Raw genomic sequence first — 19,538 nt, 5'->3', positions numbered from 1 at the left:
TAATCCCTGAAAGGATTCACAGGTTTTTACAAGGTTTGTTTACCCCAATGTTTCATTCTGATCCACTGCTCCAACTCCAGATTACAAAAAATATAAAACAATTCTCAGCTCCAACCAAAAAAAAAAAAAACACCATTCAGTATTGTTCTATTTACAGGTTCCAGCTTTAGCATCATAAATCCCCACGCAATCAGAGATGGGAACTGCCCAATAAGCAGCAATGCTCACATCTCACTCTGGAAGCTCCCCAGATACATGATTTACAATCTGTAACATTTTTATAGATCATAAGGCTGTTTACATCGCTTTTATGAGATGTTTTAAAATTTATAAGTTTTCATTTTCCCCTCCCTTGGAGTCCAGTTATTAGCAAAGAGAGGCTTTATAGGTAGCAGGGAACAAGAAAATGATCAGATTAAAAACCAAACAGAAAAAAAATCTGTAGAACATTTCAACTTCTTCATTCTATAAAAGAATGGGGAATCCACTAGATTAGTTGGACAGTGCTTAATAATTCAAGATACATTTAGACACTTCTGAATCCATGTAAAGCCTATGTTATAAAATATGACATCAACACTATAATTTATTCTAAGCATATGGTTCAAAAAATAACTTTAGAACAAACATTTGATTAAACAAATAGGTTTTAATTGGTAAGCAAAAAGTTATGGAGAATTAGGAATTTCACAAAAAAGTCAAACCTCTAGCATTATAGATTTTAATGCCACAAATTGCTGCTCACTTCCGCTATCATGCGGACGAAAATTTTGACTTAGTAATAAAGACCCCACACACAAACCTAAAATACCTTTGTTCCAATATTTAGAATGGTTTCTCTATAATTCTCCTCTTTCTCTGGTATTTAAAATACTTGAACTAAGTGGCTGAGGTTATTTATGCATAATAGAGGACAAATGCCAATAAAGAACTTCAAATAAATATATTTTATACAGCTTAATAAGAATGAAGTGCAACTACAGAGATTCAACTCTGATCAAACCAGCTCTAAGCTACACTGACAGATTAGGATCTATGACTTAATCATACATTTTCCTCAGAGGGCTTCACCATTTTTTTAATAAATATTTTACTATTAATAACATGAAGTCTCCAGATCATTTTAAGATACTTATCTTGAAGAACAAATCTTTGTAGTTGAAAATTATGCTTTTATCATATTAACCTCCTTGTTTTTTAAAATCTTATCTACCTTTTTTCACTAAGGTATTCACCTCTATTTTGTACAGCATTCATCTCTATCTTTTAAAAGAACAGTTGGACAAGTGTAAGGAAACTAAAAATATCTTGTTTTTAAATAGGTGAAATAGCACTTACTGTAATTATCTTTAAAAAAAAAGCTGTAGTAACCTACCCTTATATCTCAAAAAAAAACAACTTAAGAACCATTTTTCAGTAAGATGAAGACAACCGTCAGAAGGTGTATTTTCAAATTAAATTGAATAGCTTAACCCGTGTCATACAACCTTAATCAAGCACAGTAGTTTTAAACGATAGGTTTTCCAACAAAAGAAAATAGTCAGCATTTGAAAAAAATACTACACTACACATAAATGTAAATTGCATTTTTAATTTCAAAGATGAGCCATCAACAGTCACATAAATGGAGTTTTGTGGCAAATGCAAGAGCAGGAAGCTGAACCAACTTTCATACAAGCAGACAGGATGCTAGAAGAACAGTCGCTGTAACACAAGATTTGGAAGAAAATGTTTCCAATTTAGAGTGATATTTCTAAGAAAAGAAAACAAGTAGTGCAGAAGCCAAATCTCTGATAAAAAGATGTAACAATTACTGCTTAAAAAACCCCAAACAAACAACAAAACAAAAAAAAAAAAACCAAAAAAGCCCCACACAACAAAGAAAGCATACAAAGGTCCTGTCATACCCAGGTAAGCAACAAGTATGTTGAAAAGAATAATTAGCAAAGCCCAAATATTTACAAGGAAGTCAAACAGCTTTCTACTCATATGGAAATTGGGCAGTAAAGAGCAGATATAGAACAGATGACAATGACAATTTTATTTAGAAATTCAAGGGTTGTTTTCCAAGGAAGTCTTCTCAGTTTCATTAATCCATAGGTCTACCAGAGTAATACATTAGCCTGGCAAAGCTACCTCAAGCCAATCTCTGCAAGTTTTGGCTCAAAAAAAAAAAAAGTAGCTCTTCTCTCTTCAGTTCATATAACCAACAGAATCAAGAGAGAAAAGGGGGAGAAAGATAGAGATAACTTTTAAGCTAAGTTTGGAGCAAAGTTCACAAATTTGGATGCAAAACCCCAGCAGTACTGGTTCATTTTCCTACTCTCCTTTACCATCTTTCTTTCTACCTGTCTCTCCTTTTCTCAGAAAGCTTCACAAGGATTGTTAGACAAACATTAAGTTCAGAGACTTGTGGCTCCTCTTGATGTCACACAAGGTCATGACTTGCATGCCTGCTCAGCAGCTGGACTAACACCTCATGGACTACCCTAGAAAGCACTGTGCATGAGGATTTCAATCTACCAAAACATGTCTCATTCAGGTTAAAGAACAGAAATAGGTTTTAAGCACATAATCCTATAAAATCATTACGAAAAGGCCCCATTTGTAGTATTTACATTTCTTGACCAAAGATGACAATCGGATTTCACAGGTTACTCCCAGCCTTATCAAGAGACACTAATACAATTGCAACAATCATGCACTCAGACATCAGTGTGATCTGTTTGAAGCACAATAAACACTTTTCAGAACAGTAGCCTGAGTGCTTAACTCTGTGCAAAGCCAAAATCTTCCACAGCAACTGCTGAGGGACCACATAAATGTAAAGACAATTCTGGTAGCACCCAAAAAATCCCTCAGACCAGATCAACCAGCAAACTTTAGTGTTGAGTTGGCTCCCTTGCACAATTCCTGTCAGAGATCTGCCGTAGTAGAAAAACTGTAAATATCAGCTCCTCAGTATTCACTCCCCAAGAGCACAGGAGTGATGCAGTGCACTCCAACTTAGCTTCCAGTACTCCACCCAAGGCTTAGAGTGATGCACATAAAGTACCAACTCTAAGTACAGCTTGCAAGCCCTTTGAACATGTCAGTTCACAGCGTGTAACAGCTGGATGTTTTACATTCGACTCTGTTCAACTCATGAGTACTTTATCAAACAATTCAGCATCCAAGACTGCAGCACTCCAAAACATTTGTAATCTGCCTCATATATTGTTCCATGAAACAATAAAGAGCTCAATATCTCTCCCACTGCTTTATGAGAAGGTTAGCCTTTCTCTCCCTTGAATAATACATCAGTACTGCTAAAATGCTTATTCCTTGAGTTGCTTCCAAAAAAGTTAAAAACTTCTTTCTCTTCAACCCAGCCCACTACAAAATAAGTAGTAAATCATCTTTATTATAAATGCAGACTATTTTTCCAGCTACATTTCCCTTCCAAAGAACAAAATCGTTCTGTTTATGCGTTAACTAATACCACAGAATCACAGAATTCCATGCCCTCCCTGGGCAACTGTTCCAGTGCTCTGCCACCCTTAATGTAAAGAAGTTCTTCCTCATGTCATTCAATATCACATGCCACAAAAGGATTCTCCCCCCTCCACCTAGTTCCATGCAAACTGACACAGTTCTAATAGGGAACAGTTGTAAAAAGTTGGTATCAACAACACAAAACGTTGAAGTAACCTAGAAAAAACTTTTGAAGTAGAGCTTTTATTTCTTTAAGTATTTTTCTTAAGTATTTTTCTTATTTACTTATTTAAGTATTATCTTATTTCTTTTCTTCTATGTTGCTCAGTTGTTCTGAAATTAATTTAGCAAGATGATGAAACAAAAACCTTAATTAACTCAAGTTATTCTGTCTATATTGATCAGATGTTATGATGCACCTACAACTTCAACAAAACACACTTTCTAAAATTCACTTTTTTGAAAGCAGGAGTAAATCTTCACTGTTCTGGTGGCTTCAAGGGACAAGATAAGGCAGGATAGATGAGGGTAGAGTACAAGAAGTAGTTCTTTAAGTAGGAAAACTACTCAGTCATTTCAGACAGATTTGTGTCCTAACAGTAGCCAATTCTGGAATCTAAAGCATAAACTATTTCAGCAAATACAAGGGCTTCCATGCCCAAGAAGAAAACAAGACTGTTCACCTGCCTAGAAATTATGTTGGGGTAGAAACAGAGAAGCACCTGCTCCAAGCATGGAGCCTCCTTCACAGCAGGGAATCCTAATAGGATCCCCCCAAAACAGCCCCTCTCTGATTTTGCTGTTCTGTCAAGTTCAGCTGAAATTAAACCAGACCACAAGGGAAGAAGAAACACACATGTAAGCACAAACAAATTTCCCTTGGAAAACAAGATAAAATTGTAAAAGTAATATGAAGAGTTTCACTTAGCTAGAATCACAAGATGTGTTTCTGGTTTATAATTACACTACATCATGTATGCTACAAGTTCTCAAAGTTGTCTTAAATGCCACATTTCTATAAATAATTGTGTATGTATGCTTAAACATAAAGATTCCTTATTATATGCACATATAAAAGCCAAGGTGAGTTATACTATTCCCCATCACTTTTGGCTATTCAGCACTATTTAGCCTCTGAAAAAACATAAGCCTGAAAACACTCTGAGTTATCCAGTTGTCTCAGGAAAGCAAAAATTCATCAGAAAAAAATATAAAAAGACTGGAAAGAATCCCTCTAACAAAAGGAATTGAGATTGAATTCATTTGCCAAGGAATCACTACTCCCTGGTTTACATCCTTAATAATTGGCAGAATCCTATGTTAAGAGAAAAAAAAAAATTACTTCTACATAAAAAACCGCATCATTTAAGACAAGACTTTATTGTAACTTCAAGTGCAGATATCTAGTTTAATATTACAATTGACAGTACTTTCATCTAGTGCTCCCTTCACAGTTTTCATGTTATTTTAGTATACAAAAGACCTACAAAAACTGCTGATATCATGGGTATATGTGGTATATCCAGTATGTTGGATGCCTGTTTCCCCTACAGCAAATAGCTCTTCATCACTCCAAATAGTCCAGCCCCACAGCAAAAGGACACCAGGCATGTCAAACCCTAAAAAGCTTTGGCATGCTCTCAAAGTAGAAACAGCACACAAAAATCACAATTCATCTTTGTGAATAAATAGTGGCAGGAAAGGAGAAATGGCTCACTATCCCCCACAGTCACAATGGCACAACAAGCTCTCAGGAAAAATATATTGCCCAGGAGAGAGATTAAAAAGAATCCATAAAATGTGATGAAGAGTAAAATTGGAACAGTAGAAGGAAGATGAAAGTGATACATTCACGTAACCTTAATTACTGAGTTTGGGGCATGCCTCACCCTCCCCCCCTCCTCCATCTGCACTTGCTTAATCTTGTGGAATTCAAACAATCACTTTCTTTAAACATTCTTTTAAACACAGCCTTAAAGGTGGCACTAAGATTAATCTTCATTATTAAGAACATGACACGTGCAATGGAAATTGCTAAAGCTGCCCCATTTTCCACTGTAGGACTGGAGTACAGACTGGGGCCTGAGGGCTGATTATCAGGGTATGGAGTCATTCTCCTTCACTTTCTTAGTCTAGAAAACATAGAAATGCAAAGTGGAAAGCCTCTGTGGGAAATGCTGAAAGCAAAATAACCACCATCCCCATAATCACTTACACAGCTGGCATTTATCTTGTTCCTGAAAAGAGCTGAGAGATGTTTGAGTCTCATCAAAGAAGAGATAAAAAGATGGGAGAAACATCTCAGGAAAATGCCCTAGATGTTTTACTGACTACTCTCTGATGGAGCAGTGCTGTTACCATCATCCCTTGTTCTTTGTGAACAGTGAGAAAGCAGAGATTTTCATTTATCCTTATTAAAATAATAAAAATCCAAGTATAAATAGCTTTATTCAAATGAAAAGCACTTCTAATCCTTTAAGTTTGTCTCAACAGATACCTCACACTTCTCCTCCATCCCTCAACTTCAGTCACAAAACCCCCCTCCTTTCAAAAAAATTCATTAATTCCCATGTTTTATCTATACTAGCAAGTAACTTAAGACAGTGTGAGGAGATCTAGCACTCTAAAGCAGTGAACCAGCTGGTGCTGATGATCAAGTGCTCCCAGAATAGGATTACAGGGTTTTGCTTGGGACTAGCACTGATCCAGTGCTGTGGGCTAACTGCCCCTTATCAGCTTTAGGAACACTCCTGGAGACCATCTTCCTGCTGAATTTAATTTGAAAAAGCCTGGCTTGTGAAGTCTGAAATTGCTTCTTGACACAAACCAAAAGGTACTAACTGGAGCAGGGACTGGTTTCAAAATTAACCTAGTGATTTAAGATCACATCTACATGTTCATGCACTAAAGTACCTGTTGTGATATCTTTTTTTTTTTTTTTTTGGTGAAGCTCCCCCAAGAAAATGTCCAGAGTGTCTCCACCTGCATCAGTACAAGAAATAAAACAATCTCACAGCTCTCACCTGTGCTGAGAATACAAAGGAGAGGCTCAGCCCCAGCTGGTCCAAAGGCAGGTACAACACAAGTGCTGCTTTCACAGCCCCTAACACACTTCACCTGGCTCTCTATCACTGCCCAAACACACTTCACCTGGCTCTTCATTCCATGAACCATTTATCACCTTTTAAAGCATAAAATCAGCCCAAGATGAACTTGCAAAAAGAGCTCAAACATCTTATGAAGTACATTGCTATCAATGTTTGCATAATAAACATTAGCTTCCACAGGTAGGCCTCAGTTTTCAAGATCTCTACAAAAGGTCACTAATCAATCACTTTCATTTGAGAAAATAAAATTGTTTTTTTTTAATGCTAGAAGGCTAAAACAGCTTACACCTTCAGCTCAAGACTAAAACTACTAAATATACTCAGTCTTCAAAGTACCAAGACTGTTATAGGTAAGGCAAAAAATTAGCAGGTGCTTCTGTATCAACAGATATACAGCTGACTCATTAAGTGTAAGAAGACAAAATCTGATTAAATTATTTAAAAAGATAAATTTTAACTTTGAATAATGATTTTAAAATTATTTGACACAGCATGCAGGAAAAACAAAATACTTGTTTATCCAAGCATGTCATGCCTCAACTTCTGGACAAATCACAGCTTCTGGTGGCTCAAACCTCTTGTGCTGAAGTATATCCAAAAATCTATTATTAATATCCTGCTCTAGTTGGGCAGTGGAATGCTTGGGTGACACCTAATGCTTAACCCTGAAATTTTGCATAAATCCACCAGTAAAGATGGTAAATCATAGAAATCAAAAGTGAAGAAGTGAAGAGAAAAATAAGTTTTTAACACGTCGTATAATGTTCGAACAATTGCATCCTCCCCACATCCTTACTTGAGGCAGTAAGGCAGTAAGTACCCTGGCTCAGACTGGATTTCAACTAGCAGAGTTTAGCTGAGTGACTGTCTCCTTATTTTAGGGCTAGAGGAAATACCTCCATTTCTGCTCTGGCTGTGAAGTGGAAATGGGTTCAGTTTATTGGGGGCTGAGGGCTTGACTAGAGTTCCCAAGGGCAGTCTGCAGACCAGTCAGCATTTAATTTAATTCTTCTCCTTTTTCCCTTCCCAGAGCTAGTCAAGGTTGGATTTCGATGGCAGTAAACTTGTCTCATAGAAATAAAATAAAAAACTTCCTAACAGGCAGCTCCAGTAACCATCCCTGACAATTGCACCCATCACTCCTTCCACTGCTCAGGAGAGGTATGTTTTTGGGAGGTGAAGCAACAACCCATTCTACCACACCAGAGACAGTTAACAGCAAGATAAACTCTCTCAGTGGCACTCCAGATAGGAGCTTTCAGAGACAACAGTGATGAAAGCTTATGGATGATAAATCAATACTGCACATGACTAGTAAGAAATAAAGTAATCAATGGATTACAATTATGTATATACCCCACCAAGACACAAATCAGTCATTCAAAGTGTGAGCTGAAATAAAAATCTCTCTCTAGATGAGCTAGTGGGATCAACACTAATCCTTCCCAGCTGGAAATGTGCACCCTACAGCACTTCACAGAGCTCAAAGAATACAATCTAAGAGTTCATTTACACACTGGTAGTTTAGGAACACTGAGCTGCCTTTCAGCTGATAGATATCTCACAGTTTTTGCAGCCTCTGAAATAAATCCTTATAATTCAAAGTGTGCCATTAGTATTCACAGAAGGTGAAACAATCCCCCCAAACAAAAGCAAACTATAACCCTGAACATTGATTCAGAAGCCTCTGCAATAAGTTAATGCAAAGAAACTTCTGTTTACTAACAGTTAGCAATTAAAGCCCCAGAGCATACACCTTGTTTCATTTCAAACCCTTGTAATTTGTATGAAAAAGTCGCTAGAAGAGGCAGAATAAAAGTGAAGTGCCTGTTAAAATGTGAGAGAGCTATAACTAATTATAAACCACAGTAAGATTCAGCTGGGGTTTGAAAAATATTTGGTCTTAGTTTCCTAATACTAGAGGCTTAGCAGTGGCATAGCCAAGCTCTTCCAATCAACCACCTAACTACATATCCTCTAGTTTCCAAAGGAGATACTGCTACAGAAAGAAAACCATGAATATCAATGGTTGTATTCTGTTACAATTCACATTTGTTTCTTACGTGCATAGCACCAGCAAGAGTTAGATTTTGCTCCTCACCTTTTACCACCACTTTTTACAGGTGCAAAGGGTTTCATAAAACGAGCAGGAGAAAATTAATCCATCGAGTGCAGGGTGTAGTATTTGCCACCCAGCATAAAAACAGAAAAAAGCAAAGTAATTTCTAGTATACATCCTTCACAATCTGTCCCACCCACTAGAATTCCACAAGACACACAAAAATCTTGATCTCATTCTAGTTTAAGAACAATTAAGAGCCAATGCAAAAGTCAAGCTGCATTAAATCAATGACTACGAAAATCTGGTGAATTTTACATTAAAATATTACATGTAATTCCTGGACATGCCATAAAATCGCCTTTTTGCAGGCACAACAGTTACCAGTCCACGGTTTCCAGACACCCATCGCACCTAAATACCAGCTAAGTAACAAAGCCCAAAGGGGGAAGGAGGTTTTTACTTAGGTCTGAAACATGGATGAAATTTTGTCAGTCTTCTAACTTAGACTTCACTCTTTCCAGCCCAGCCACTTTCTACACATTGATCTTCTCGCTCTAGACAGTCCTAGAAAGGATTTATGCCTTACTCAGCTCACAAGGTCTCCTAACTCATATAAAAATGTATGCTCCCAATAAGCAAAAGTGACCCAAAATAAAGCATTTAAGTAAGCCTTATTTGTTACCCACAGAGATGAGCTACACCATCAACTCCTAAAACACAGAAATCTGACCTGAGAGCCGTTTGAAGGAGGGAAAGCAGGAAGACCTTCAGCAGACAAGCTCCTCTCTGGAGCACCCTCAGCGTTCTGCTCCAGCAAGGCCAGCTCCAGCCCAGCTGGGGTCAATTCCCTCCTCAGCCTCCCTACAGCTGCCCCTCGTTGAGCTTGATGAGTTCACACCTGCTCTGCACCTGGAGTTCTCTGCCAAAATCCAAATGCCCTCCCTTCCTGCTCTATCTATGGCATGGGTAAAGCTGACGGAAATCCTCTAACAAAACACTGCTGGATTCAACGGATTGGCAAAAAGAATTTAACCCTGGGCTTGACCTGGCTGTTGCTGCAGTCAGTGGTAACACTCCCAGTTGATTTCAGTGCAACAAGGTCAGTTTTCCTGCTGGGGAGCTGCAGTATTCCACACTGTTCACAAAGGGGAGTGTCAGGAGCAAACAGGCAGGTTTCTGTCCTAGGGTGATGGGAGCAATCAGTCTTTACTCCACCAGACAGACAATTCAACCAGAAGAACTGCTGTCAATGCAAAAATCTCTCCTCAACACAAGAAAATATCTTTCTTTAGCCCAAAGAGCTGAGTATCCACATCTTTAAGAGAGGCAGAACTGCAGAAGTTTTCCTACTCACCTTGATAAAGCAGGATCTTGTTTTTTCCTTCAAGAAGTCATATTCTCAGCCACTGAATCAAAATAATGGACCTAAACGCAATAACCACTCATTTGCTTTATAACATTCCTATAAAATTTCTGTAAAATATTTCTGGTGGATTCCTAAACATCATTTTCCCCTCGATACTAGGTTTTAAAGATTTAAGATAATGGAACTTTCACAAAGGAATGGAAACTCAACATATAAATATCTTCACAGGATTAAAGTCTTGATAAATCGATGATGCCAAACAAACACAGGCTCTCCACATCTGAAAGCTCAGATTCTTGAGTTTGTCGGATTCAATAAACATGATCCATTAGATGATGGAGAAAATGAATCCTGCTACATCAAGTAATATAAAAAATTCATTTGAGATGCTGGATTTCATCTCAAAAACATGGCCCTTTTCCAGGGGGAAGCAGTAAAAAGTAACACTGTTTGCTTTAGCACAATAGATACTTCATCTGGGTATGCTGTTTGTGATGTGTAGCCAGATATTATTATTCTAACTCTAAAAATGGAAACCTGTACTGTACTGTCTTCTTATCTGCACAAACTAACATAGCCATAAGCATACATAATTTAGTAATTCTGTCAAGAGATTCTGCAAATAATAAGAAAAATAATAAATGTTTTATTTAATAAATAATAAATATATGGGTAAAAGTTCACTTCATGCAGAGTGAGCTTGAGAAAGAAATGATGCAGTAGCTGCATCCATCAGCAATCAGCAGTCCAGGGAGATGTTAGAAGTTCCAGGTATGAAGGAAGTATTAATTTCTTCTTCACTGTGTAGATATGTAAGTAAAGTCACAGTTCTCTGGCTCAACAAGTTCTGCATCTTTGAACGAGACAACACTATAAACCCCTCGAGAATTACATAAGCACTGCTCTCCCCATTTCATAGAAGGAAAAATGTATTAAGAGTAGGAAAAAAAAGTAATATAAGTGCTTCGAAGGGGCCTAACTCCAAAACATGGGCTAAGGAGGGCAAAGATAGCTAGAGTGAGGTAAGGTTGGTCAGGGCAATGAAGAATGAAGCCTGGTGCCTAGCTGTGACCTACTGAAAGTGCCTGGGAACTCCTTTAGAAACTTCTGTTGGGGTTCCTTATCTGCAGGAAAATAATCCGCTCTCTCAAGGGGCAAGAAGGTCAATTCATTTACAGTTGTTAAATATGCTGGGGCATTTATATTGCAGTGCCACAAAATAAGACGCTCTCTAAGAAACTTTGATGTAGTCATGACAATAATGCTGTTTTATGTATCCACAAAAAGAGAAAGAAAATATCTCATTTTCCTCCTTTCACTGACCCTTCTGTTTTCTTCACCTAAATTTCAGCAGAATCAGTACCTTGTAAAATCAGAACCAGCTCTCATAACCACAGATTTCATTCCTCAGACAGCAATAACATCTTAACATAAGTCATTCTAATTGTTCATAGTAATAAATATTTAAAATTAATTCCTCACAGACACTGTTACTTTTTAAGAACAATTTATGTAAATGATATACAATGGCAAAGGAAAATGTATTTGAGACTTGAAATTTTACTGCTTGCATATCAGGTATCTGGAGCCTGGCAACTGGATTATTGCCTACTCTGCCTGATACTCATCAGTATCTGTGCTCTATAGAGATCCAAGACAGTGAATACTTTCCCTAGATTTGAGGCAGTAAGATGAAGGAGGGTGGTACAAAGAAGAGGAAAGCTGTACTTGAAATGTTATGGGTCATATCACTGCATCAAATACCCTTTACCCCTCCAGACTGTTCCCTTCAATACCTGAAAAACCTCTTCCCCCTCTCCCAAGGAGTGTACACAGGAATGCTGTCTCGGCTCCTGTCATCATCATCTCCAGGTGACATGGAGAGCGAGTGCCCATCATTATCCATCTGGAGCACTCTATACAAGTAGTTTATTTAACACACCTGGTATGAAACATCCTTAATAGGAAAGTTTCTATTTCAAAGACTGTCTTCAAATAGGCTGAAAAAAACTCAGGTAATTCAAGTTTACTTTGGCACTCACTACCTTGATGGCATAGTGCACTTAGGGGTCTGAGGACTAAGAATGCAAGATTAAATACAAGACACAAGAGCTCTGTTACCATGAATGCCATCAAAACCTCTAAATTTGCAGACTGGTTTAAAATGCACCCTCCTTTCTAGCTGCAAATAGCAAAGTCCTGATGTGGTTGCCAAGAAACCAGTACTTGCAATTCACAGAGTTCACGATTGAGAGATATTTGCACTCACAAACATTTACAAAAGCAAAACTGAAGCAAACCAGAAAATGTGGTATAAATTCCTCTTACGATTTCTCAGTATCACCCTAACACAAAGCACATCTCCCATCCTTAGATTACTGTGCTCTCAAAGAAATGGACTTTGTTCCAACTGCTTCCCGGAAACATGGAACTGCCTCCCCATGTACTCTGCCACACCCAGCCTTGATGGGTTTCACTGACACCTCCTCATGAATTATAGCATGGTCACTGGGGTCCTCACCAACATCAAGCTCTTAACTCATTGTCCCACTTTGTGGATTACTGCACCAGTTCACTGATTAAATCCGGAGTTAATCATGATTATTGTGCTGTAAAGCACCTTGGGAGACATGACATGGAAGGTACTAAAAAATGCAGATGAATTTGATTACGCTGTATCTTCTCAAACCCATTTGTATGTTAAAGACTGTCTTTTATTACATTCACTATTACGTTTCATACAAACTCCAGGCCCAATCCAATATTCCTGTGCCATTTTTAAATATTAATATTGCAAATATTAAGTTTGCAACCAGAGATTTGACAAGGTTGAGCCTGTTAGTACTAGGCCCATATGTACAGACATAAAACAAATGGTATTTCCAGTAAAGATAATTCACAAGGTGTGCCAGCCAATAAAATACAAGAAAGGCAAGATGAAACAACTGTTTCAGAGAAACAAACAGAAATCTGGAAGGAAACCCATGGGTAAATGTAACTATTTTAAAAAAAAATAATTGGTCGCTGCTTTTTAACTTCCCCAAGATATATGTATCCACCATCTTCAGTCAAGAAATGATGGTTTATTTTATCTATTCATTCATTTTAGGGGGTTAAGAATCAAGAAAATCTGTGGTCAGAAAAGCTACAGGTAGTTCTGAAAATCCAAATCTAAAGACTTAAGATTTCTGCAATTCACCAGGACACTGCTATGTTTATAGCAGTGCAATGAGCAGAATCTCGTGGCAACAGAATACAGCCCATACCCTGTGATAGTTTTCTGTTGTTGGGATTCCACAGATAAACACTTCACAAAAGGACATCCTAAGATGCTCCTTGACAGTTTAACTGTTCTGGAGGTACTCTGTAGTTTATTAGGTGAGCCTTTGCTTCATTTATACACTCAAACTGATGAGCTTCTTCACCTTTTATAAAATAATTTTTCCAATTTTTCATTTCTTTTCAATTTTGTCCAGTAGTGGTGTCATTGCAGAGGTATGAAAATGAAGAAAGCAGTTACTAAGCCAGAAAGGTAAATGTCTGTGAAGCACAAATGGCAAAACTGTGAAAATCTTTCAGGAATGAACAGCACTTCAAAAAGGCTAAAAGGCTTCTGAAATGGTGTGAAACACTAAAGTTTTGCTAAGGTGCTTTTCAAAAGTTCGGAAAGGATAAGAGCAGATGACCCTCTATGAACAAAAACCTTTTCCAAGAGGAGCAGATATCAATAAAGACTGCTGCATATCCAGCATTCGATGATGAAAGTTCCTTTCCAATACCCATTTGGAAAGACCAAGATTTGGTATAACAAACCGAGTAATCTAGGCACAGATTCAGAAACATGTCCAAGAATAAATTTACATTTTCCCTTTAGGAAATGTTACTTTGTTTAATAGAGAAGAAAAAAAAGAACTAGGAAAAAGCCAGGCTTGTGGCACAACTTTGGCCTACTTCTGTTGCATTGACTTACCAGTTCTTATACCCTGAATCCAAGCACAACATCCAATTCTTATTTAATAAAAGCCCTATTCTTAATGAAAAAACAGTCCTTTTTCCATTTAAATTTGTTTGTCACCAGCAGCACATTTCCTTTACCAAAAAAACAAACTATAACCATATTAAGTTGATAATAGCCTTTACCTGCAGTAAAAAAAAATGCAGAATAGTAAGTGGAAATTTAAAAAGCATAAAATCCCATTCTTTCTTATCTGATTAGTCCTGCCCATCTTCAGGTATTAAGGTTGTATACTCACAGCATTATCCTATTTGTAATCTTAAAACATACAGGGCTTTAAGACCAGCCTCTCGAGGTATCAGTGACAGGCAAGATTCTATCCTGCTAAAGAAGGATTATTGTCTTCCGGTTTCAGAAAGCAAGCGAGGGGGAATCATGAAATAAATTAACAGACTCTGTCTCTGGAAGTCACTGTGACTCCTCTTGCTTTCATTTCTGTTGTTAGTAAGGCTTTCATCTAAAGCATAGCAGCAGAAACAGCAGAATAGAAATATAAAGTGATACTGGAACAGGCTGATGCTAGTGATGACTGATGACTTGGATTCATCACTTTTTAGTCACTAGACAAAGAAAGGAAGAGGAATGGGGGGAAATTGTGTTGTAGTAATTAGAAGTCCAGGTTTAATAGTAAAGGCTGTTTTTATGCAGTCTGAAAGAGCACTCTGTACCACAAATCAAGAAAGTATGCACACATGCAAAACAAGCGAGAAATTTCTCCATAACTTTTTATATAAATATATGAAGTACAGTAATAAAGCAAAGAGAGATAATTGTATTACTGATTTAACTACTCAGCAGCTATGCCAAGAATGAAGTCAGTTTATTAGGTATCTTCTCACACTGCAGTAGCATCCAAATTTCTTTTATATCATAGAATGCATTCTTTTAAATTATCAAGGTCACTCTTTAAACAGACTTTTTTCCCTCTAGTTGTGCCTGTATAAGGCTTTGAAGAACAGAAAAGGACATGTGATTTTATTCAGGAGTTCCTTAACTACTGTCAAATTTGTCACTGTTCACTACAAACCAGGCATTTGTCAAAGTGAATCAGCAACTGGCCACTTGCTGGCTAAAGAAAGCTGAGTCACTGCTTCTGATCTAACAGCAATGTCCTACATCACAGGCAGAATACACATCAGTGTGTTGTTTACCAACCTAAGAGGAAAATAAGTTATTGCTGTGAGTCACAGAGGGAAGGGAAAAAACACAGAAATGAAGATGAATGTCTGGAGCCCAGAACAACCGGAAACGATAAACAAAACCCTGACACCCAGAGAGGGCAGGAATTGAGTGCCAGGAAAAGACAAATACTGCTATAGATTCAGATGTCTTTCTCTGATAACAACCTCAAAGATTAGTGTTTGCTGCCAGCTAAATCACAAAGAAAAATCTCCCACTGTCCTGTACTTCAGCCTGGATTATTAGATTGTATTGAACTGTATAATTAGGCTACCACCAAATTAGTACAGCAAAAGTTCAACTGCACTTCATACAAATATAAATATGTTAAATTAAAGGGTTTGCTCACTGAAAAATCAATAGCGATATAATCATGCAGTACTTTAACATTGAAGATGACATGTTTCCTTTCCATTAAAAAACTGCAGATTTGCCATGATTAAAGAATCAAATGAAAAAACGTGAACATTTCAGAGCCAGGAAGGAAGGAGCAGCAGTTCTAGCAGACAGAAACTCATCCAAGAAAACGAACTGAGGAAGGAGGGTGTTTCCAGCATATCAACTGAAAAATATAATCAAGAAGAGTATTAAAAGCATGCTTGCTCTGAATGATTCATGAAACATAATTTCTGCTCTTGCCTGGGTAATTAGAAGGCTTTCAACTCCAGTTCAGAGCTCTGGTTTGGGGCATTTTTATTCTCAAAACTATTCAGCTAAAAGAGTTTCTTCTTCCTTTTAAAAGCTGGCATCAAGGCAAGAGATGTAAAAATGCAAAATATGCTTTTATCAATTAATAAGAGTCCAAGATTTTAAGTTCCCCAATACCAGGCAAGGGACAAGAAAAATCCAGATCACTTCAGGGTGAGTTTCTGAGGAAGCATCCTAAACTACAACTCTGTGATACTCTTGGCTGGGAAGGAAACATATGAAAAAGGCAAACAATATGTAATTTTAAATAATAGCTATAGGGCAAAGCATATCACATTGACTCACAAGCTTTTTTTTTTTTTTTGCTCTGACTTTAGTTATAAAGAAAAAATAAAAACGCAGAGAAGGCATGATCAAAACTTTACTGCTGACTCTGCTTAATTATACAACTACTTGGAAATTCATGACAACTCTCAGCTCAGAAGTCTGAGCTGAGTGTCTATGCTGGCAGACTTTACAAACATTAGGCTTATGAGACAGATCTGTTATTTCTGTGCTCTGTGATGGGCTAATTTATTAGATTAATTTGCATCTTGCATTATCTGTTAATGAATGTCTTACATAGGATAATGCACAAAAATTGTAATGAGAGATGAGGAGCTTTCAGATGTAACATTGTCACTGGAGCTCAGAAAAACAGAAAGCTGATAACAAAATGAATGTCACAGATCTGTTGATGAAGCATGAAAAAGCTTCCTGAATGAACTAACTCAATCTCTTGGGAGAGCAAGAAAATACTTCTTCATACAACATAGAAGGTCTGTCTTATTTTTAACTCTTCTCAAAGTGCTTTATTTTATAAAGTTTTTGTTGCTAGAGACTGTGTAAGCCTTTTTTCATAAGGTATAGACTAGTGGCTCCTTTCCAATTTCAGACAATTATTTTTTAATTCTGTATGTCTGGCCTTAAGAATTTCCCTCATTCATAGATGTTACAATAAGTGTTTGTATTACTAAATAGCTCTAAAACATAATTAAATTTTTCACAAAGGTTTTAGGCTTTGTAAAACATGCACTGCTTTATCTTGCATACACTGCTGAGCAACAGTCACAGCTTAACCCTTTGACATGGTCCAGATTAAAAAATGGCAGGAATATGAAATATCCTGTATTCTCATCAGTCACTTCAGCCAGACAGTCACAGATCATTTTTCCATCACTTCTACAGGGTTTTGGACTCCAGAAAGATTATCCATAACAACACATAAATGTCACTGTTGGACAGCTAGTGGAGTGAAGAGTCGAGACCTTTCGAGTGCTTGAAAAAGATCTGATTTTATTATTTGTTTAGCAATTTATATAGACATCAGAGGGCCGTTCGGATTGGACCAATGTCATCCTCCTCCAGGGGCTGATTGGCTCAGGTGTGAACTGCCTCTATCCAAAAGGCTGTTTCATTAACATAAAAACTTTATCTTTATTTATAAAAACATAGAAGAAGAAGAGAAAAGTTCTCATGGGAAAGGATCTGTGTTGCCACACTTAAGGGGAAGAAAATTTGTCCATCCTGTAATACTTTAATATAATGGTTTACTCTGTTTTAAAACAAGGTGGTCTGCAAATCCCATTTCCTGGAGCCTTTAGCTAACTGAGGTAAGAAGAGAGGGGGGTGCAAAATAAGTTTTAATTTTAAGTTATTCCAAGTCAGAGGGGCACAAAATGTCACATAACCTTAATTTCTGGTTTCAGAATACCCCTTTATTAACACTTTGTTCCTCAGAATTTGTGTATCTGTTTGTGTATCTGGGCATGCACAGAGCCTTCTGGCCAACCCACATTCAGCTAGGTTACATGAAGGTTCTTATTTATATGCTCAAAATTTTGTGGTTTCTGTTATCGTGGCAGAAGAAACAAATAATCTTAGGCAACAAAGTATAACAATCAAGATTTAATGAAAGGTAGAAAGCTCATAAATGCATTTATCTGACAACATTGTTCTTGGCCTCAGCAAAATCACATCAGTGACAGGCAAAATGCACACGTACTCTAAAAGTCAGTAATTGAGATTATTTTTACAGTAATAATAACAAACTTCTTTTTCTGTTTCAAAGCAATAAACAAGAGAAATATCAAGCTTTCATCCTTCCCTGCTCTCTCCCAGAACTGCATTTCTAGATGTGACAGGATGTAGCCGCTGTACAATATTCATTCCCTATTTAATAGCAATAAAGCACTCAGAGCTGTTTCAAAGCTGCAAAGCCTTAATGGTCTGAGGTACTTAGAGGTGTATTTTTATGACTGCCTTCCCCCTGGCCCTGGCCATGTAACAGACATGAATTGTGGCGCTGTCCAGGGCAAGGAAACATTGCCTTCAGTTTACAGCAGGACAGCTGCAGGGCACAGGAAGTATCCTGACCAATGTTGCACATCCAGGTATCTGTGGCAGAACTAGGAGATTCTGGTTGAACTATCAAGTTCATGAACTTAATAAATTAAGAAGATAGAATGCAAAGACATGTTTTCTCACTCCACAAAATGTGGTAAGTTTGTGCACTTGGGGATGTTTATACAACACACTGCAGTGCAGTGGGCAGACCCTAAAACTACCCTTACGTTAGTTAGACTGGGAATATGAAACCAAATTTTCATATAAAGCTCAGTACTCTTGGATATAACCTACAGAGATGAGAGGCAGAGCAGTCTGGACTGCACTGAAATTCATTCTGCCATAGAAATTGCTCTTATTGTCTAAGACAGTTTGTTGAAACCCAACCAACCAGGTTCTACTGCAATCTCAAAGCAAATTTTGGGGTCAGCCTTCCAGCCTGGGACACAGGAACCAAGTTACCACTTTCTGCTCTGTATCACACATTTTCCTGCACCTTGCAAAAGCCACAGTCTACCTTGTGTTTCAGTTCCCCAGCTTTAAAACAAGGATACTTTTCTGCTAAGGATAGGATTTTTCTGCCTCAGAGGCAAATTTTAAATAGATCATAAAAATTCAGGAAGTACTATGGGCATCCCAGAGAAATACTACTTTGTTTTTCCAGAAATTTCTCCAACTCGTTGTTCTTGGTGAACAACAACTTACCACTGCACATTAAATCCTTAAATGCACTGTTATTAATCTTTTGCATTCTAAATGTAAATATATTCAATTAAACTTACGTTGGATCTCTCTTTGCGAATAATCTCTCATTTATTTTTCATATAAACAAACTTGAAATTTTTCTTTCCCTCAAGTTACTTATTTGTAGGTTACATTGGCATATGATAACACTTCCTAGTTACAAACGTTAGCCATGCTGACAAAATTGCCAGCAACATTTTGTGCAAAACAAATCCCAAAAAGCAAACCAAAAGAAACTACAGTGTATATTACAGGGAAAAAAAATAAAGGGTAGAACAACTGTCCTACAATAACTACAACAATTCTAATTTGTAGTTGCGCTGAAGTGATACTCTTGATAAATAACTAGAGATCCCTCAGCCTGTGACCTTCCTGAAGTAAGGTCTCGACATTTACTTGCCCTCTCTGATGTGAAAGGGCACTGATTAGCTCTTTTTGCTTCCTGTGAACAACAGAGGAATGTGCCACCTTCCTTTTCCAAAGACTTCCTTTGAATGACTCTCTGGAGACTCATTTCTCTCCCCCACTACTAACAGGAATGTCTACACTATTCCTCTC

At 37.4% G+C, this 19,538-nt stretch overlaps 1 protein-coding gene across 13 annotated transcripts in view; it reads right to left on the bottom strand.

The window, feature by feature from the left end:
- The window catches only part of GRID1 (glutamate ionotropic receptor delta type subunit 1), a 538,463-nt gene that overhangs the window by 367,744 nt on the left and 151,181 nt on the right, over nt 1-19,538 (bottom strand). The window contains exon 1 of one of the 13 annotated variants that reach the window (XM_085064180.1): nt 9,374-9,449. The exons of the other annotated variants lie outside the window; for them this stretch is intronic. The gene's annotated coding sequence lies outside the window, so the exon portion shown is untranslated. Of the gene's footprint in view, nt 1-9,373; nt 9,450-19,538 lie in introns of those variants that run through there. 13 annotated transcript variants of the gene reach the window in all.

Source organism: Lichenostomus cassidix, chromosome 6 (assembly GCF_008360975.1).
Source record: "Lichenostomus cassidix isolate B80296 chromosome 6, HeHo_3.0, whole genome shotgun sequence".
NCBI classification, from domain to species: Eukaryota; Metazoa; Chordata; class Aves; order Passeriformes; family Meliphagidae; genus Lichenostomus; species Lichenostomus cassidix.
Note: the sequence above shows the minus strand (reverse complement) of the source record. Positions and strands in the feature narration are given on the sequence as shown.